Genomic DNA, 20,206 nt, shown 5'->3' on the forward strand with positions numbered 1-20,206 from the left:
AACCTTTTACTATTGGTTTTAGTTTCCATTGCAAGACCCAACTCCTCTTGGCTTTTGGCAGTTCTCACTTTTCCCCTACACCAGGGGTCCCCAATGTGGTGCCCGGGGGCGCCAGGGTACCCGCGGGGGCATCTAAATGTGCCCGCGTCCTGGCTGGTGATCGAGCATCCACCAAAATGCCGCCGAATTTCTGCGCCTTGTTGGCCGCAAGTGACATCATCAAGAGGCATCGCCACCAAAACGCCGCAGAAATTTGGCGGCGACGCCTCTCGATGACTCCACTTGCCGCCGACAAGTGATGTCATAGAGAGGCGGCGCTGCCAAAACGCCGCAGAAATTCGGCAGCATTTCGGCGGATGCTCCACCGCCACCACAGTCCTTCATCTGGCGCCCACCAGACGAAAAGGTTGGGGACCACTTCCCTACACTTTCTGACCCCCAAGAGGTAGCCTTCCTTGCTGATCCACCCCTTCTTCCATTCTTTGTAGGCTTTCTACTTTTTCTTGATAACCTGTTTGAGATACTTGTTCATCCAACCTAAAATATGACCATGTTGCTACCACTGTTATACAATTGCAACAAACCATGTACAAAGTATGTCATGTAAGGTGTGAATGAAAAGGTTACGGTTTGCTGAATATGATTATCCTGTTTATATGCATGTATCATTTTTGTATCTGAAGTTATGAATACTGACTATGTACCTGTATTTCAAATATGTTTGCTCCTGTGGTAATTTACATCCAGTCTAGCCAGCATGTTATGAAAGGAGTATGCAAGTTGATGGCCCATCAGTAAACACAATGGGCCATGGAAGAAGCTTATCCCCATCTGATGAACTTTCCTGTAGACCTGGAGACCCCGCCCCTGGGCAGGTCTGAGGTGGGAAGCTGGAGCCCGGTAGTGCAAGGCAGGTGCTGCTCTGACTGGTGCCATGGAGCAGGCAGCTGCAGTGTTTCCCCATCTTCTGCTGGTGCCTGGGGTTGCAACTGCTCGTCAGCTCCCAGCCCCTTTGACTGCTCATACAGCGAGTGGGGGGACCTGGCTTGGGGGCCAGCAGAGCCCTCAGGGAGCAGCGACAGCAAGGGCGGGCACTCCTGGCACACAGCCCTTAGCTACCCCCACTCTGCACCTGAGCTACCCCTCCGTCTGCACACAAGTCCCAGCTACCCTGCCCCACTAGCTACCTCCTGCTTGCACCCTGAGCGATTTTCAAACAATTTGAGCTGAGTCCCCCCACATTTTGAGTTATAATTTTTGGTTGCTCCCTTCCCCCCAACCCAGACAGGCTGGGTTGCACTCCCTCCCCAGACCCCGCCATGTGGAGCTGGCCAGATCTCCACTGTCCTCTGTCCCCCTCCCCCATGGGCCCTGGAGTTTTTATAGCATGGGGGGAGGGGGTGGCTCCAAAAGAAAAAGGTTGAAAACCCCTGCTCTGAGAACTCAATATAACTCTAGGTATTAACAATCCTATTGGTATTTTTATTGGGTGAAGTATTTGCATGTACTAATATACATGTGATTTTGTTTTTTAAAGATTCAGAAAAAACAATCTATATTCCAGAGTTTAAAAATTAAAGCTGTTGTAAGAGGTGAAGATCTACAGAAGGCATCAGAATACAGGATATTTATATATTTATAATTTAATATAAATCCAAATGATTAAGCTTTATTTAAAAAAAATGACATCTGATTGGCTGAGTGTTTCTGTGACAAGTTTAAAATTTGATGAATTTTTTTATATTAAATATATAATTGTCTAAGATTAAGGAATTATGAAGAAAATGCTACACTGTATGAAATACCTTAGCTGATGCCTCTGAAATCATACCTTCTTGTAGTTAAAGGAAACGGTCCCTGTTATAGAGATGTAACTGAAATCAGAGTTTGGCCCTTAACATTTTTTTTCTTTATATTGGGTTTCATATCCATAAGCAGCCAGTAAAAATACTGAAGCTTGGGAACTTACATTATTTCTGATGAACATGAACTTTCATATTCATTACTCTTGCCCGTGAGCGAATTTCTTATATAAGTAAGCCAAAGTGGTGTTTCAACTTGTGGAGTTTCAGGCGATTTGAATTCCTACCATTTTGGATTGCAAACAGCTTTTGATTATAGTTGTTTTAATTGAGTCTATTATTTTAGGGCTCTTGTTCGCTGGATCCGTTCCATGCTTTTGTTTTATATATGAAACTTTAATAACATTTTACACTTCTAGACGGAGGCAGTCTTGCAGACGGTAGAAGGGGTTTACTCTGTACTGTGGTTCATAGAAACATGCCAACGCTTCTGGAAAAGCAATGAGTGAACTTCGATGGTCTTACCTTAAAACAAGAAAATATGCGGAGCAAGAGAAACCCCCCACTACGTGTTAGTGTTATACATGTAACAAGAAGGGCATGCACCGAACCCGTCCCAAGAGTGCGGACTCCGCTAGCGCACACGTACCTGAGCAGTGGGATGCTTGCGCGTCTATCCGCAGGAGAGGCAGTGCCACGTCTCACTGTCCCACTCTCTCTCCCTGGGACGTTTATAGTGCACTAGCCCGAGGCCTAAAAATAGCCTTTCAACAGCACGCCGCTGCCCGTAAGGGGCGGAGGCCCGGCTCGGGCTCGGGCAGGTTCGCGACCTGTCACACGCGGGGCTTGGGGACGGGCAGGGCGAGGGGCGCGCGCTCTACCCCCGCCTGCCGGGGAGCGGGGCTGGCTGGGAGGGCGCCGCCGGGGCTCAGGGGCGGGAGAGACGCGGGGCTCCGGTTTCACTCCCTGCCTGGCCCCGGGAGGCGGCGTGTGCACGCGGGGGAGGGAGGCTCCGCGCGGAGAGAGTCCCGCTCCCAGCCAGGCCTGCAGGGGGAGTCGGCGAGAGGCGCTCGCACAGGCACACGGCTCCGGCTGCCCGCCCGCCCGTGCGGACTCCCCGTGGCCGGGGCGCTCTCGCTCAGCTCCCCACCCGCCCTCGGGCTGCGAAGCCGCCGGGAAGCCCGGGACACAGGCAGGATTCATAGGCAACTCCCCGCTGCGTATTCCCCAGCCTCCTCCCAGGGGCTGCCCGGCGGAGGGCCGCCTCTCCTCCGCCTGACCCAGCCGTGTGCATCGGGCTCTTGCCATCCCCTCCCGGGGGCGCCCGGACGGACCTGGAGCCCCCCGAGCCCTGAAGCGCTAGCGGAGCCCGGGCGAGTGGGGGCCCCCCCGGGCTGGCGCATCACCTGGGGAGCCGCTCCTCACTCTGCCTCTGCTGCGTGCTGGGATTTGTTGTGCTTTACTTTGGGGTCTGTCGGCTCGCTCTGATCCGAGCCGATTCCGAGAAGCAGCCTCAGGTTATGAATTCTCCGCTGCGGTGAGTAAACACTGAAAGCTGCTCAACCAGTTGCAAGTTCTGGTGGCCCACAGTTATACTGTTGCTGTGTGTGTGCTGGGCTGGGGGAGATGGGAGAGATGAACACTAAACATTTCAGTGACTTGGCTTCCCTCCCCGGTGCGGGATCTGAACATCACTGGGGTGGGCTGGCAACTTAAACATCATTAAGGCTAAAACTCACCTCCCCAGCCCCCTTACCCAGCCCCCCAATTCTCTCGAGTTGTTCTCCCCTCTGCAGGACACCAGCTTCTGCCATTTGAAGAGCCAGGGAAGGGGCTGCTGGGGACAGACTTGATTGCACAGCAGCTGTGTATCAAACTTGGTTTGACTAAGTGACCAAGCACAGTGAGAGGCTGTTTTTAAGGGGGTGCGATGTTTTCACTGTGGTGTGGTATAGGCTGCAGTTGTCCTGGGGGCAGGAAGGGATGGGAGTTTCTTATTTGGGGGGATGATTGGGTCACAGGGTGCACCTGCAATTTGCTCAGCACCTAAACGAAGGAAACCTCTACCCTCCCCCGCTTCCTGTTGTATTTCTATTCGTGGGAAGTCTCGATCCAGCATATAGGATGAAGGGAGCACCGTGATCTGATCAGAGAAAAGAGGGGCTGTAGGGCCTCCAGAGGGTGCTAATAGGGGGAGCGTGGCAGAAAAACTGTCGGTGGATGTTGCATCAATGCCCAGTATCGCTCCGGATTTCCCCCTCCCCCATAGATCCATGTTCTGAGCACATATTCTGTTCCAGTGCAAACAGGGCTCTTTGCTGAGGTGTGATGCAGCTCCTGCTAATGTGTTTCCTGTGAGTGTGCGCTGTTGCCCTTTGCTTTACCTGCTCCAGGTTGTGTTAGTGATTTGGTTCTGGAGTGGGGAGCCTGACTTTACTCTTTGCCATAGCGGTCGGTTACCGGTAGGGGGCGCTGGAAGCGAAGGCTCCGCTCGAGGAGGCTGGATTCTCCAGCCACTGTTTAGAGAAATCAGTGAGCGGTCTGGGGTCACCATCGCAGGGGACAGAGGGCAAAACTCGCAACTGGTTCTCATTAAGCAGAACCTACTTTAAGTATCTAGCACAGATACCTAAGAGGGAGAGAAATAAGAGATGGCAGAGAGTCCATTTAGTGCTGTTACAAAACAGGCGTTAATTCTTTAGCCAAGACAATGAAAACTAACAGCAAAACTCCATGTCTTTAAAACTGATAGAAACTAATCGTATTCCCCTCTTCAACCTCTCCAAGTACATTCAGAACGTCCCACCCCAACCTTCTGCTGCATTTTACATTTTGGTTATTTAATTGATTAAGGTCCTGAAGTAAACACCTTAATCTGTCTCAGGTTGGAATAGAATATATATATATATATATATATAGAAAATACCTTGGGATTTTTTTTGTCACAGCTTTATTGTTATTTCAATGTATTGTATATCTTTTCATGAAAGTCAAAAAGAAATGGGTGGAGGGCAAGGGAAGTGGTCATGGAAAGTGTCTGGATATTATACAGATGTGTACTTGGGCATCTACAAATACTAGTTGCTGCTGTATATGGATTTTAATATACTTGTACTGCACCTATTATTTAATTTGATAAACAACAGTAGTTCTGGTCTGTTGTATAAACCTGTATTTTGACACCTTTTATAGAGTACATTTTGAGTTAATGGTCCATAATACACTGAACGAGACATCATGGTCTGTTGCGTAAATCCTTCTTATTGCATGGATTATTACCCTGAGAGATGGTAGCCGTTATGGTTTCTCATTTCAGTCTGGATGCCAAGCATGCGCACCAAGTTCACATATTAAAAATCCTTATGACTTTTTTCATTGAAAAAAAAGCAGTGTTCGCACTCATTCAGTAAACAGCTCAGGGATGGATGGATAGATAGATATTCAAAGGCAGCATGGAGTATGGAGCCTGCAAGGTTACAACTGAGAAAAGCAGCAGCAGCTATTTTGAGGACTGTAGGAGCACACTTACATAGTTAAAAATAGTTGAACAGATTTTTTTAAAATAAACAACATTTTGTAAAGCAAAGCAAACACTAAACATTCTTGGACTGATTTCTTGTATGCCAGACTTCAGCCTGAAGCAAAAATTTTCAGCCCAGTTAAAAGCTCTGTAAAAACATGATTTATAAGGGAAATGGGAGTTCAATTTTAACTCTAGCAGCTGGAGTATTCCTCAGTCCTTGCATGGGTAAAATGAAAGATTTTGACACATTTCTGTGTTCTTTAGGGTAGATGGTGATAATACATTTTTATTACTTTTTCTAATGGCATCACCTCATTTCTCATGTTAGTGGTGAATAGCTGTGTAAACGTCCACAGAGAGCAGAGACTTTGCTCTCATGGGTGGCAGTTTACTTTTCTGTCCAAGAGATAGTTCAGAAATAGAAAATGTAAACTCTTGCCATTAAGTTATACTTTTCCTTTAGGAAGTTTTCACATAGTGTTTTGCAGGAGCTGAATGTATTAATAGCAACAGTCTACACCATGTTTTAAATCTTCTCCCAGTATCAGTTTGCTACAATATGTGCAAGTAGCAGTTTCCTGTGTACCTTGTAAAGTCAAAACCCTTGGCTATGTCAAGTTCACTGAGCTAATTTGCAGTCACATAGATCTGTACCATCACCCCTGTAGTTGCAGAATAGCTAGAGTTTAAAGCTTGTTTAATCAGATATTGAACCAAATGGGGTAATAACAGGGTTTTACATCTATTGTTATTACTCTCATATAGAATTATATTATTGTGTTTTGTGTTATCAGGATGTTGGAATTAAGTAATAATGTAATAGAATATTAAATAAAATATACAAAATATAAGTGGCAAAGAATACAACAAAAACATCTTAGCAACTCCACTTCATCAATTAGAAACTAATTACAGTAAGGGAGTCAACAGATGGAATTGGAAAATTACTTGGATATACAAGGTCAGATCTTCAACTGGATTCCAATCCTTCAAATATTGTTACAGCTAATGTTAAAAAAATTACATAATAGACAGGTTAAGAAAAGAGTGTTTGTACTTCAGGGTGTAGTACTTAGATTATCCACAAATACAAAGTTTTGTTTTAAAAGTCATAAGCTACATATGGTACACAGTCAGCAAGAACCCAAATTTAGGTGAATAAATTTAACAATACAGTTTAGATATTAGCATCCAAGTATTTGGGTACATCACTCATAAAAAGTTGTACAGACAGTTGATTGTGGAAAGCAAAATATTTCAGAGTGAAGATTGTCCCTCATACTACATACAAGGTTAACTTTAAGCCTAGGAAAACAGTTCCATTGATGGAGAAGAGGTTATGCCCATGCTTAAAGCTAACATCAGAGGCACTATGCTGATTTGCACTGGATGAATTACACCAGTGATAGTCAGACTGAGGCTCGCGAGCTGCAAGTGGCTTTTTAATGTGTGTCTCTTTGCATCACATTATATTAAAACACTGTGTGATTTAATTATTAACCAGTGTAAGTTATTAACCAACTAGGATGTTTTTTCTATGTTATTAATCAATTGCAGTTGATAAAATAATAATACTTGGTCAGCCATGTTGCTGTGAGAATTTATATATATATATATATCCACACACATACACATTTCCCGTCATACTGTTTAAATATGAATATATAGTACTATAGTAAATGAAACAATGAATTCACACAACTGTGGCTCTTTTCGGTAATGTTGATTGCTAATTTGGCTCCTGAACCACTGAGGTCTGAGTATCATTAATTTACACCCATAGTATATGTGTGTGGTCTGTGATCAAATGAATTAGAATGAAGCAATATCTACTAATCAATACTTTTTGATAAGAGTTTCAGTGTACCAAATATGTACATATTTATTATATAGTATAATATGATATAATATAGTATAATATAAAATTATTGCTATTTTTAAAAAAGAAGCTTGATTATAACATATGAACTGTAAAATTATGATATATCATCTTGATTGTTATAGTTTGACCAATTTTTTCTGAACTGTTGCCATAGTTACTGAGATAAATTGGTATGATAATTAAAAATAAGAATCACTGAGGAAGTTCTTATATTTTTTCCATAAAATATATGTAGAAGTATATAATTTGAATCTCTGTCAGTGCTCAGTTTCACCAAATTATTGTCTAATTTGACTTAATTTGGCCTCTTCTCCTTCTCTGGTTTATACTTCACATTCCTTCTTGACACCAAGTTGTAAAATATAGAACATACACATTTTATCTTTCTAATTTGTCTTTGTAAACTATAACTGACTTAAAAGAATGAGTGTTTTATCAACCATATCCAAACATATTTCAGACTGAGCCCTCTGTGACATACACCTTTTGTCAGCTGTTCATGGTAGGCTAGTTTTAATTTCTAGCCTGCAGCATTGCATAAATAACCTGCAAAAGACAGGTGGCAGTCTGCTATTTCAAATCCCTCCAGAAATCTTATGAATCTTGCAGCTTGAACTGTACTATGCAGGTAAAGTTGGTTCTCATGCAGAAAATAAGACACAGCCTTTTAAGAAATGCAACTTGCTAAGTAAACACATCCCTTTGTTTTTATGAGGGAATTAGCCAGGTAGAGGCTAACTATTGCATGTGGCAGAAATAACAACTGTAAACCTAACTGAAATACAGGTTTGAAATCTCTAGGACTTTGTTGCTAGCAGTCTGCAGTTTTGATAGAGCACCTCTTTTTGTTGTTGTTCAACATCTGAAAAAAATTCAGTGTTTTCTTCCAGTATTGGATTTATTGTAATATTTATTTTCTATTGTGTATTGCCACCCTAGATGCTAGATTATAAAAAACAACAACAGTCAATTGCAGTATAAGGAAAAGAAATTAAATACTCTAATGTAGTAGATAGTTGTATTTACACAATTAATCTTGGTTATCTAAAGAGTTCTAGTGCTAGGAAATCTACACTTACATTCCAGGGTGTATTAGAAAGCCAAGGAACTTCAAAGAAGAAGTTACGTGTAGTGGTAAAATGTTGGGAATGGAATTAACCTTCTGTTGAGAAAGCACTGAAAACTCTTGGAAAACAAATTCTTGTTAACAATCCAAACTCTTTCTAATCACAATGTACATTAACTTAAATAGTTTTGAAGGAAAAAATATGAAAATGCTTTATCTCATAAAGTTTCAATTTTGCTGTAAAGTATGAGATGCACTCCCATTTTCAAACTATCTTTAAGGGCTTCACAATCATGCCCAAGTTTATCATTTATACAACTTTTGTAAAACAGAATAGAGACAAGTCCTATTTCTAAAATCACTATTTACAAACAATGTATACAGGAGCCTAAGGATTTAGAATTCCATTAACAGTTGGAAAAGAACTATCACAGTTTGCATAGTTATTAAATAAAGTAATAAAATAAGCATAGTGAATAAATCACTTGAAAAGCATTCATGAATCAGCTGTCCTCAGAATATAATTGACAGTTTTTGAAATCCTTACTGTGTGTTAAAGAGATAACCATTGCATATTGTCGTTACATCAGCTTTTGTTTCATCTGATACACAAATTGTGATTTAAAGAGTCCTAAAATTGCTGCCCTCCATTTCATTATATCTAAGGCCCTTCCTGAGGCTTTACCTGATTGTAAGTGAACTGAGTTCTAAAATGTTTTGATCAGCCAGAAGAGACAGGGCCATATTGTAACCTGTGGTTAAAAAAACACAGTTTAAAAAGTGTGTTTAAAAACAAATTCTGTCTAAATGGAGAGTGAGAGCTAAGCTGGAACTTGGTCTCTGATTAGAACCAGGTTCAACCACGATCAAACACATTGTAATTTATAAACATATTATACTTTATCGTAAGGCCTATGTAAACAGCCTTGGTTAAGGAGATACAGTCTGGAAATAATTTTTTCTAATACATTAGAGACCCAGTCTTCTGGCCCACACTAATGCCTCTGAATTATTTGATATTTTCTATTGCTGGTGAATTCTACACAGGATGACATAAGTATAAGCGAATATTAAGGTTGTATACATTTATTTTTCAATAAAAATCATGTATACTGTATGTTGCCATTTTCAAAAGCACTCGATGTTGGCCTAACTTTGTTCTTTTTGAAGTCACTCATAGATTTCAATAGGCCAGTGATGAGCACTTTTGAAAATCCCAAGCGCATAGGATAAAGAAGGGTGGCTCATGGCAAGTTGTCCATATGCCTTTTGGGTTGACAAAATGTGGATGCTCCTGATTTAGGGGGTACATTTCCAGAAGAGAGGTTAATAATAAGTGGATGAAGAAAAATATAATGGTTGAAGGTTGTAGTCAATATTCTACAGGGTGAAATGTCAGTTTCATTGTTATACACAGTCAATAAACTATTGGTTTCCTTTGACAGTTCATTAGTTTTCTAGTTTATATGTTCCGAGTAACTGAAATCATGATGTGGATTGTTCTGGAGGAATTATGAGGATGAATGAAGAAGATTGTAAATTAAGAAGGCTGTTTCCTATTTCCTGACACTGGGAAATCCCCTCCACTCAAGATCCATGGGATTTAAAGTTACAGGAATGTTCTTAGGTGGGAAGACCAAGGAGCTGGGAAGCAGCCACTGGATGAACTGCTCCCATCTGCAGAGTGCAGTTTACAGCCTCTTTTGAAAGACGGGTTATGATGTAGATGCCAGGACCAGAGCCACACTGCCAATTTGCAGTAAACCCAGAGGCCTGCATAAAGGAGTTATGGCCCCACAGAATTAGGCCAGAATCCATGCAGTTTGCCTGGATTTCCTAATAGATTCACCGTGTTTTCTGGTTTATTGATCTCATTGCTTTTTTCCTTGGCACAGGTCCACACTTCTTGTTCTGAGGTTTAGACGTGTCTTTAATTCTGTGAACACCAACCTGTACAGTCTGGGCCTCATGCTTTCCCTGTTTTATGTTTTTATCAGCTGCAGGATTAACGTGGTACAATAACTGGAAGAGAAAAGGTATCAAGCCTTAAAGTTTGGAGTAATGGGTTTTTGTGTGGGTTTGTTTTTTAACTTTGAATTTATAAAACGCTCTGGATGGATACAGATGAACTTTCTTTGGTCAAAATTATGGAGAGGCAGCAACCTGTCCACAGTTAAGGTTGCAACTAGCTTCCATTATAAAGCCCCATTTTTGCTCTTCTGTTTATAACTTTGTCTTGGAAAATTCTTCATCTTGAAAATTTCGAAATTTCATCTGAAGGCAAAGGAAATTGTACATTGCAGTTTGAAGAAAAGTAATCTAATTGTTCTTGAGCGCTAGGCAATTAAAAACTTACTCTGATTTGACAGTTGATTTGTGTCTACTGTTTCTTTGTCTTTCAATCTTGATATGGGAGGTTTTTAGAATGACTTTAGCAGGAGCATGATTGTGCACTAAATGAAGGTGTGAGTATGTTGCCTCTTATATAGGCTGTTTTCATGGTAGACACATATTGGTGTTTTTATAGCTGACTGCTGATAAGTTTCATCCTTTAGGTCAAGTGGTAGAGGTCATATATCATAAATGTCCCTTCAAATAGTTAAAACAAGTATCTAGCTTGTTGAGTAGACATGGGATATTGTATTTTATACAATACCTGGAAATATGAGAATCCCATGACCTCACAGAGAGCTGATTAAATGATCCTTTGAAAGTAAATTATCTGATTAATTTAGCCCATTGTTGTGATTCTAATTTCTACAAATGTGCAAGAGTTAATAATGTTGAAGTTGGAAGTATTATAATTGGCATCTGAGTTATCACCATTTGAAATTAATAGGGCAGTTCACCCCTCCGAGGCCTTGGCTACACTTGAGAGTTGAAGCACTGGTGGTGGCTTTACAGCGTTGTAACTCACTCCCCGTCCACACTGGCAAGGCACATACAGCGCTGTATCTCCCTGGCTACAGCGCTGCTTGTACTCCACCTCTACGAGAGGAATAAAGACTATAGCGCTGCTGCTGCAGCGCTGGGGTCCCAGTGTAAACAGGGAATAATCTTAGTACGCTGTAACTGACCTCCGGAAGCTTCCCATAATCCTTTTAAGTAAAGATAACTCTCTTTGTTTTGTTGTGATGCCTCTGTTTGTTTTGTTGTGAACTCGGGGCTCCCGAAGCTGCTTATCAAAAAACCAAACACAGCTACTGTTTCCTGTGAACAAGCAGAGGCAGGGAGCTCCCTTTGGAACGCCCACAGCTAGTGTTTGCTTGAAGAGAGGGGGAAGGAAGGGGCTTGAGGAGAGAAGCAGCCGGCGGGCGGGAGGGGGGGTGTCGGTTTCGGAGCGGCTGCTTATCTGGTCTGTGAGGAAAAAAACAAAGAGGACTTTTTGCTTTCAGTGAGTGAGAGAGGGGTGGGGGAGGGGGTTGGAACTTGCAAAGCAGCTGCTGACAGAGTGTCGGCTCCAAAAATCCACTCTCTCTCTCCCACACGCTCCCTGTCACACTCCACCCCACCTCACCCCTTTTGAAAAGCACGTTGCAGCCACTTGAACGCTGGGATAGCTGCCCATAATGCATCACTCCCAATGCCGCTGCAGATGCTGCAAATGTGGCCACAACAGTGCGCTGGCAGCTGTCAGTGTGGACAGACTGCAGCATTTTCCCTACTCAGCTGTACGAAGACAGGTTTAACTCCCAGCGCTGTACAGCTGCAAGTGTAGCCAAACCCAGAGTGTTTGTTTCAGGCTCTCTGCAAACATAGGCAGACAATTTGGAGGTTTTTGTTAACACTATAGTAGCTGGAGACTTATTTTTTAGAAAATGAAATATGAGCCTGGAGACTCATATTTCTCCTGACAGTTGAGAAATGTATATATCAGCCTTTACTTCCCAGCTAATCCTTTGTTCTTCCCCTCCCATCCGTCCACACTTTGGAAAACCTTGCCTCATGGAATGTTTGTGAATAGTTAATTTTGATTATGTGATTGGTTATGTAAGTCATATTGTATTGTTTCTGCTCTCTTATTTCCTAGCTAAAACTTTTCAAACCTCAGAACAATTTATAAAAAGTGATTAATAAACAGTGAATGCTCTTGTTTGCACATACATGTCAATTTTCATAAATGAATATGTGTCTATGAGGAACAGTGATTCCCCCATGGGACTAATCAGTGCATAAAGTTAAGCATGTGCATATGTTTGTGTAGGATCAGGGCTTAAACAGTAAGACCCCTCGTGTTGTATGCAATATATTGTGATCTAAAGTGAGGAACACCAATAATTTCCTCAGATTTGAAGGTTTCCAGCAAATGGAAACTGAATGCATCCCAAGGATAAAACTTTCAGTTTTGGGGTATGGAGATAGATGGATGATTATATTACTTAATTAATATTAAGATGTGGAACTTACTAGGGTGATACATGCTTTAGAAATGTGTGTAAAATTATAATAATAAGTGGAGATGGACAAAGATGTTTTATAGCTCAAACAGAAATTCAGGCTTGAAGCAGAAATTACTGAGTGAGGTTTGTTGGCCTGTGTTAGATGATCCTAATGGTCCCTTATGGACTTAAAATCTATTAATCTATAAAATAATTCTGGACATATTAATTGAAAAATACAATCAGTAATTTTTATAAAAATTTCCAAAACATAAATGAGATATTTATGAACTTTTTTTCATTATTTACCCAGTGCTAATCACAAATACAAATTGAATTTCACTTTCAAATTCAAATAAATATTCACAAATATTTTTTCCACAATTTCCCCAGCTCACTAAATAATGGTAATTGTAATAATATTGGCTCATCTGTGGACTCTTTTTGTTTTTAGCTACACTGCTGGCATGACCTCTTTCTGGTAATTGACATTGGTTGGGGAAGGATAGACAAGTCAGTCTAAAGGGAAGGAGAAGTCAGTCTCAGTCCAGCAGCTGAGCACAAAACAACCCCAAAAGGGAAAAGTGAATTGAAATGGAGAAACATTGTTTTTGATGGTTTCATTTTGTGTTCTAAAAAGTTCATCTTTCTGAAGAACAAAGAAATGTTAGCATCAAATATTGATTATGTATAGTATCTAAAATTTATAAAGTTCTTAACCTTATTCTGGCGAGATTGGTTGTGGGGAAGGATGGAGTAGGTGTACCTTGGAGCTGAGGAAAATGAATTAAGGAAATGCAATTTAAATCAACTCCTTTCACTGCTCTTATAAGTAGCTTTAAAAGGCAACATGTATGGTACAAGTCTGCAAAGAAGGAATCTGCAGCTAGAGCAAAAGCAGGGTCTAATATGTTATGGAAATATAGGAAATATATCAGAGCATAGATTAACTAATTGGATTAAATTAATATAAGAAAAATACCAAAAAGTGGTTGAGGCTTCCCTACATTCTATATTTTATTTTAAACAGCAGACTTAGTCTTGTATTAATTTTATAGGCACAATTTTTTTAAGAAGTTGTGTGTCAGATTTGATGGTGTTACAATGTTATCCCTTATATAATGATGTAATGACATTACTGCATAGTGTTGAACAATAAAAGCACATGTAACACATTTCTGGCTCATAGAGTTTTCTAAACTCACTCTGGATTCAGGAATAGGGCCAAACTGATCTTGGGTTGCCAGCCCTGATGAAAATCTTATATGCAGTAACCAGTGCGTGAAAAGAAATAATTAGTTTGCAAGTTGTTGTGTGGTTGGCTGCAATTAAAAAGATTAATTCAGTTAAAAGTTTAAATTTTTGAACATTGTCCAGTAAATATTGCAGGAATTTTTCAGTTAAATTGTATAGAAAAGGAAAATATTCTACAGGATTTGTTGCCTATATTTTAATGTGACAATGTAATGTAGCAATAAAACCAGATGAAACTCAATTGAACATAAATATACACTGTATATAAATGCTGAAGAAAAAAATCAGATTTTCTTTGTTTTGTTATATAATGATCAGACTTAGTTCTTTTAAAGGTTCAAGCTGCAGCATGATTCCTGAAATAAGGAAGGTTAGGACAGTCCTACACTATGCTAAATGGTCTTAAGCATCGTCTAAAACAATTATTTGTTGAAGTGGGAGACAGACTGTCAATATTTTGGCATGTGGCAGTAGGAAGACTAAGTTTACAGCTTGGTGATAGGCATACTTTTTTGACCTTCATTCTGGAAATCTTATGCACACGAATAATCTCAGTGACCTGTGTGGCACCTCTCACATGTATAAAGGTAACCCACTGGTGAGCATGTGTTACAGCCCCCCATCTGTTTCTGAGCCACAGAGGACATGAGTCGGTTGCTGTTACAGTCCTTGGTGCTTTAGTTCCAGCTGTAGAAACTCGTGCTTTTTAGCTTGCAATCCCCGGTATGCCAGCCAAGATGGTGACTATCAAAAAAATGTTATTCATGTGCAGAAGTGGCCTTACAATTGGAAGATCTGCCAAGTATCATGTATCTCACTTGACTCTCACACATGCAGGTCACCCCATGTGTTCTCAGAGACCTGGCTAAATGACCTGCATTCAGCTGGACTCCGTCTGGGCAGGCAAGATGGTTAGGGCTGTAGTTCAGCCTGCCCATTACCAGGGGCAGCTGTAGGTGGTCTCTCTGGCTGTCTAGTCCTGCTGTTCCCAGCCACCAGTCAGCATCAGTGCCCCAACAGGGGAAGTATGGCAGTACTTGGGAGCAAAGAGGAGCAGGAGCTATTGGAAGCAAGAAAGTGGGATGCAGGGGACAGGAACTATTGGAGGAGAAGCAGGGAGAACTGTTGGGGGGTGACAAGAGCTGTTGGGAGGGAAAGTGGGGATAAGGAATACTAGTGGAAGAAGAGCTTCTGAAGGGAGCCTGCCTGTTCCCAGAGCCTGCCTAGTGTCTGGGAACAGAATGGAGGTGCCAGAAGGTGATAGGGGGGACATGGGCCAAACAGTAGCAACCCCCTTCAGGCTGCCCTCCTTACCTGTAGCTCAACTCAAGCCACTTTTAGCTCCTCACAAGTCCTGACCCCTGTTTTTGAGAGGTGCAAGGAGTAAGTTCCTGCTCTGCCACATCTGCTGTCACTGCTCAGGGGAACCCTCTAAGGGAAATTTAGTCTCAATCCAATGCTTTTCGCCAGAACTTTAATCCACATAGTATCTTTAAAACTGATGTTTATGATCATATGCAAATTATTTGTAAATATACAAATTAGCTAATTAGATACACATGGATCTGTACAACACATGGCAGGCATGTTTAATGTACATAACTGACAGTAAGAAAGATCTCATAATGTGAATTACAGAAGCTAAATCTTAGACTTTTAATCTGGAGCAGAGGGATATGACTTATTCTTTTTCGGGGGGGGGAAGGATTTTTTCATTTGGATATACTTAGAGGGTCTGTGGATCTACTAAACTTTCAGCTGTTATCACGGTTACCAATTTGCCATGTAGTCATCAATCACTTAATTTGTGTTTCTCCTTTGACCTGTAGTGTCTTGTGGAGTAGAACTCATCAGTGTATGTGTAAACCACTCGACGTTTGGGATACAAGTGGGGAGATAAAAAGTGAGTTTGTGTTTCATAGGTTTCACAATTACCAAATGAACTGATCAAAGAGGGGGCATTATTTTTCTCCTTGAAAATTAATGTAATCGTTTATGGATTAGCTTTGGCTGTCTGTATTTTGGGTGTGAGAAGTTGGGAGCAAATGATAACGATCCCAATGTAAATCCTGGAGAGATTCTCAGTTCAGGTTAGGTAAACCAGAGCCAGACTTTTTTTCCCCCACCTCTGAGAAAGCAATCATTTTTGTGAAAGCAATCACAGAGCCAATCCTTCCAGTCATCAGAGAGCCTGTGATCTGAAGAAGAGCTGTGAAGTGTTACGATTCAATTTGGTACAGGAACACAGTTCAAACAGACTGGAACAGCAGGCTGGACTTCCTGTGTGAGTTGCATCCATCATCATAGCCAGTAAAGAACAGTTACAAATTCACCTAGATTATCTGTAATCCAAAGTAGTCTTCACTTAATTATATGTCAATTAATATTGGTGATATTCATGGGGACATTAGTTTTTGTATTTAGTTGATTCCACATTTAAGAGTGTTTTATAGCAGTATGTTTCTCTGAAGTATCTACTTGCAGACTTTTAAAACATAGCTTCCTTGACTTTAACTTAGAGCAAATGTCCCTGGCTGTGAAGAAAAAGTCACAGTGATTTGTGATGGTGAGTCAAAAATATTGGTAAGAGGTTTAGGATAAAGCGAGCAATTAATGAATCATTCCTAGTGAAGGCTAATGTCAGAGACCCTTCCAGGGCTAAGTTGCCTTTGTGCTGTAATCACTAATCTTTTGAATGAAGATGGTGTGTGACCGGATTTAATTAAGCATATATGAAAACAGATGAAAACACTAAAAAGCAATTTAAAGCTGTTGTCTCAAGAAATGGGGACTTTTCCCTTCTTATCAGATTTATCTTTTCACTCACACATATTGAATCTTTTCCCCCATGTTAAGTATGCTCACACCTTCTTGTCAACTGTCTAAAATGAGCCATCTTGATAATCACTACAAAAGTTTTTTTTCTCCTGCTGATAATAGCTCATCTTAATTAATTAGCCTCTTACAGTTGGTATGGCTACTTCCACTTTTTCATGTTCTTTGTATGTATATATATCTTCTTACTATGTTCCATTCTATGCATCTGATGAAGTGGGCTGTAGCCTACGAAAGCTTATGCTCAAATAAATTTGTTGGTCTCTACGGTGCCACAAGTACTCCTGTTCTTTTTGCAGATACAGACTAAAATGGCTGCTACTCTGAAACCTGTTTCTACTTAAGTTTTTCTAAACATAACCATCGGGATTGTCTGTCACTGTGGCTTTTGGCAGGATATGTGCCTTTTTGACAATCTCAGTCTGTTCCTGGAATGACATTAATGTGTTCAAATTTAAACCCCCCTCACTCAAAACACATTTGAAAAAATCAGAACAAAAGACACCGCCAATAGAGTCTTAACCCACTCTTTGACTGAGTCTCTAGTATGCATGGCAAGAAGTGCTCATGGGCAAAGATGTATACATCTAAAGCACTTATCACTCAAGTTCCAAAACACTGCTGCTGGCTCCAGACTTTTTTAAAAAACTCCCAAACCCAGATGTTTGATCACCCAAACTGATTTTTGGCTACTGGGTGTTTCCTTAGCATGAACTCCTAAATAAAAAATGATTATCCATTGGACATAGCAAATTATATGTGCAGGTTGGAACTCAGATAGTAGTGCCCAATATACAGCACTTCTAACAAGAAGTATTAATACATTTTCTTTGCATTGACTTATCCAAAACCAGTATGATATAAACTACTTCAGTTAGTACATCATGGACCAAAGAAAACAGTATATTTAAAGGGGAAAACACTTTAAATAAATTTCTTGTGTACTAAATTTTAGGTTACAATACTATATTTTAGAATATTGTTTGTATGTCAATTTGAAAGGTGTAGCACCATTAGAATATTTAAAAAAAATAATATGCACCACAGCCACAGAACTCTCCAAAATAAATACTCCCTAAAGAAATAAACATCTGGAAAGAATATATGTTCTCTGTACTATTAGGCTTCTACTATATAAGGATAACAACAGTAACACAAAAAGTCCTGCAGAAGGGCTTTGCAGTAGCTTGCATATTTAAGTCAGCTAGTAATTAGAAACACTGATCTGGTAACCTGACAGTACCACTTTAAAAGTTGAGATGTGCCATTGGCCAGATATGCTATTTTTAGCAAGTTCTAACACAGCCTGTAGTGGAGTACATCCAACAATCTAAAATTAGCATCATATCCTGGATATGATACTGCTAGTGGTTCACAAGTACTAAATAGAATCAAGACCTCTGTTGTTCAAGGCAAGCCAGAACACACGTTTAGTTTAAGTACATTATAGATTTATGCAAAACGACATTACAATGATTACCATTTTTTGTTATTTATATTGCATCATAGGTGTGAAATGTGTGTTACTGGCATAACAATAAAATAACATCCTTGTCCTGAGGCATTTAAATTGTATAGCCCAGTCGTGCACCCCTTGAAGTCAATGGCAACATTCCAGTTGGCTTCAGTGGGAGTAGGAGTGGATCCTATTTTGATGATGCTAATAATAATAATAATTAATGTAGAGGCACAAAATATGGGTATTGTTCATCAGTTGATACAATGATGTTCAAGGTGTGGGCAATTTTTTGTACTTTATAGTATTTTACGCATTTTTTACATCCCAATAGGGAGTTCCAAACTGGACAGAGAAAAATCTCCCATTCCCTGAATTTAGGGAAAGAAGAACTGAATGAATTACCTAAACCAGGCTTTAAATGCTTTGAATTACATGACTGGTTAAACAGGGGAGTTCTGTTTTTTTACCTTCTCTCTCTCTCTCCTGTTTTCGTGGAACAGGGGAGTCCGCTGCTTTGGGACTCCAGGGCAGGAGGTTGTTTTAAAATTAATCAGAGTGACCCTTCAGTTGGGGAAATAAGAAGAGATTCTGTTAAAATTTGGTAATTGGCTCTAGATGATGTTTTAAACATGTGTCTCAGAAAGGGACATGAAAACCACCTGGGCATATGTGATATACATAGGAAGAGCATCCAGTAACAAACAGAAGTCTACTACTCTCTTATGCTATACTGTAACATTGTTTTTGTACCATTATTTTTAGCATTAAAAGTGAAGATCTTAACAGTTATGTTTTAGGTTTCTTTGTTAGAATAGTTATAAAAACTAAGTAACTCTTCAGGGTAAGACTTCTGGTTTAAAAATTTATGGTTTTTAATAAGGTGGAACATTTCAGTCCCATATGTTTTCAGATCTGTCTGCAGAGTTGTAAAAAGAGTGTCTGAGCTAAGTAGTGCAAGACTAGGTTCATAAAGTTCTTTTTCATATTTAATGCTTGCAAGAATTTTAATAACTATTACATTTGGGGATTTTTTAATAGTATAATTTCTAGCCATAGTTGAAGTGATGTTTAATACTTTCCATTAGCATCACTTACTTATAAAACCTAAAATATTACTAGCATAAAGAGCTTGGGTTTTACATTTACAATTCATTGGTACAGCAAAAAGAAACATGTTAATATCAAAGTAGTGATAGGAAAAGCATTTGAAGTGGAGGGTTAGGTCAGTCAGCTGTTCTATTGCATAGGCCGCTCTTGCTGTCGTGCCAAACAGAATCAATAACAGATTTTGGTGCCAATGAATGTGGCATTAGTAGCGGTGTATTGTACAGTACTTGAATGTGTGGAGAGTGGGGGACAGAGAGAAAAAAATGTCATGTGACACTGACCCACAAAAGGAAAATAGAATTACTTTGAAGCTAGAATTGCCAGATTTCCCTGCTGCAACACCAGTCATCCTTCCCCTGGGAATACAGTATCATTTTCAGAATGTGGGTCCTTAGAACATAGTGTATTCCTGTTGGGATGCCCTTTTATCTGCCTGTACTTTTTTAGAGTTTCCCTTTTGAAAAGAGAAGTGATGACAATACAGTGGTAGCCAGCTATGGTGAAGCAGTCAGCCCTCGCCTCCTCCTTGTGGCTCAAGAGATGGGTTCACAGAATGTAGAGCTTTTCCTCGGTTTGGTTCACCTATGAAATCCTGTGATGAAGCAATGCCGTAAAGATCTCTCGCCAGTGTAAATCAGGGCTACATCCGTGGAGGTGAATGGAGTATTAGAGGGAGAATAATTCAGCCTACTAGTTTTGAAACAGAAGTTAGCTCTGGTTGGAAGGATCTAGAGCACTAGAAGTCAGGTCTGCAGGGATCTGGATAATCATTGCTTCCATGTTGCCCCCCAGCAGATATAGCAGAGCTACATGCACTATAAATAAGGATGCGAGTTTGTCATGGAGGTCACAGATTCCGTGACTTTCCGAGGACTTTGTGACCTCTGCAGTGGCTGGTG

General features: G+C 40.4%; 1 protein-coding gene across 1 annotated transcript in view; it reads left to right on the forward strand.

Moving 5' to 3' along the window:
- Positions 1–3,262: 3,262 nt before the first annotated feature.
- SEMA5A (semaphorin 5A) overlaps positions 3,263–20,206 on the forward strand; it is a 668,529-nt gene continuing 651,585 nt past the window's right edge. The window contains exon 1 of the mRNA XM_045005697.1: positions 3,263–3,339. The gene's annotated coding sequence lies outside the window, so the exon portion shown is untranslated. The remainder of the gene's footprint in view (positions 3,340–20,206) is intronic.

Source organism: Mauremys mutica, chromosome 2 (genome assembly GCF_020497125.1).
Source record: "Mauremys mutica isolate MM-2020 ecotype Southern chromosome 2, ASM2049712v1, whole genome shotgun sequence".
In the NCBI taxonomy this organism is placed as follows: Eukaryota; Metazoa; Chordata; order Testudines; family Geoemydidae; genus Mauremys; species Mauremys mutica.